This window comes from Pteropus alecto, unplaced genomic scaffold (assembly GCF_000325575.1).
Source record: "Pteropus alecto unplaced genomic scaffold, ASM32557v1 scaffold109, whole genome shotgun sequence".
Lineage (NCBI taxonomy): Eukaryota > Metazoa > Chordata > Mammalia > Chiroptera > Pteropodidae > Pteropus > Pteropus alecto.
In genome coordinates this window covers 11,039,784-11,041,708 of record NW_006494608.1, presented here as the reverse complement: position 1 = coordinate 11,041,708, position 1,925 = coordinate 11,039,784, and positions in this window count along the sequence as shown.

Genomic DNA, 1,925 nt, shown 5'->3' with positions numbered 1-1,925 from the left:
ATTCGTAATGGTAACCACACACCAAAGATTCAGGACTTCAGTATGTAACATAGAACAAGAAGGATCAGAGGGAAACCCCACAAAAGCCAACCAAAATTAAAACAAACAAAAGACCAGGCACACAAGGACAAGGAAGCAATGGAAACACCGAGCTACCAGAAAACAAAACATAAAATGGTCACAGGAAAACCTCATATTTCAATTATCACCCTAAATGTAGTAAATGGACTGAACTCACCCATAAAAAGGAACAGAGTTGCAGACTGGATCAAAAAACAAAACCCGCTGGACAACCAAAATGGCGTAGATGACAGAGGCTCTGTTCATCAATTTGGCGACCAAATCAAAGTGGTAACAGGAACAAGGAGCAGTAGCAAGAAAAAATCTCCTGGGATCTAGATGAACAAACCATACGACTAGGGAGATATCCAAGAAAGCACTCTGCAATGACAGAAAGTAGGATGGGGAGACGATGCGAGGTTGACTGGTCTCCAGCAGCTGAGTGAGATGGAGGCAGAGGCAACAGCAGAAGCCTCTTAAAGGGGCCGTGTCCACGAGCAGATTTTCCTGGTGACAGACCTGCTCGCTCTGAGCACCAGTGCCTATTTAGCTGTGTGCAGGGGGCACCTGGGGCTTACAGGGAGACACTGTCGAAATGAGAGCCGAGATGAGACTTACTTGATACAGAGGTGCCGGTGGTATCCACTGTTCTCTGTTGAGTCTTCCCTCCTTACCAATGCTTCTGACACAGCGCCGCTGTAGCCGTGACGTCATCAAACTGGATAACAGAGGTCACTCCGCCCAGAGGATTCTCTGAAACCCCGCCTCCCCCAACTCTAGGCCCCACCCAAGCCATATCCAGATATATCCTCAGCGAGTCAAGTGTGCCTTGCTGAGCAGCACTTAGACCCACACTGGAGGCAGCTGGCCTCAGTTTTTGGTGTGGCCTTTTGAGGTAACTATAAGCACAGCATCTGTGGATTGCTTGCTAAATCTTAACAGGTTGCCCCGGAGGGGCACAGGCTTGGGATAAATTTGGCATGCAGCTGACGCCTCTCAGGACTGTGCCACTGGACACTTACTTCACAAACCCACACTAATAAGACCGAGAGACTTAGGAGCTTTGCTTAGTACATAGAAACAGACATGGAAAGTCAGTAAAAAGGGGAAGACAAAGAAGCAGAAACCATATGAGGGAACAGAATAGAGATCCATATAATAGAAAATATAATGGAGTCAAGTAATCTAACAGATGCAGAGTTAAAATCACTGGTTATAAAGATGCTCAATGAACTTTTGAGAAGTGTAGATAAATTCAGTGAGAACTTTAACAAAGAGATAAAAATCATAAAAATGGAATATATAAAAGGGAACCAGTCTGAAATGAAGAACACATTATCTGAGATGAGAAGTATGTTAAATGAAATAAACAGAGTGAATAAAGAAAAGGATCAAATACTCTATCTAGAGAATGGGAAAGCCAGAGACACGTAAGCAGAATGGCAAGAGATAAGATGCCATGACTATAAAAATAATTTAAGGAGCAAATGTGACACTATCAAGTGTCCAAATATCCATCTGATTGGCATAACTGAAAAAAATCAAGATGTTGAACAGCTGTTTGAAGAAATAATGTTGGAAAACTTCCCTAACCTGGTGAAGGAAATAGACATATAGACCCCAGGAAGCTCAGAGAGCCCCCAAAAAGATGAACCCAAAGAGACCCACACCAAGACACATCATAATGAAAATGCCAAAGGTTAAAGACAAAAAGACAATCTTAAAAGCAGCAAGGAAAAAGCAGATAGTTAACTACAAGGGAGCACCCATAAAACTGGCAGCTGATTCCTCAAAAGAAACTAAGCAGGATAGAAGGGCTTGGCACAAAAATATTCAATGTGATGAAAACACAGGATCTACAATCA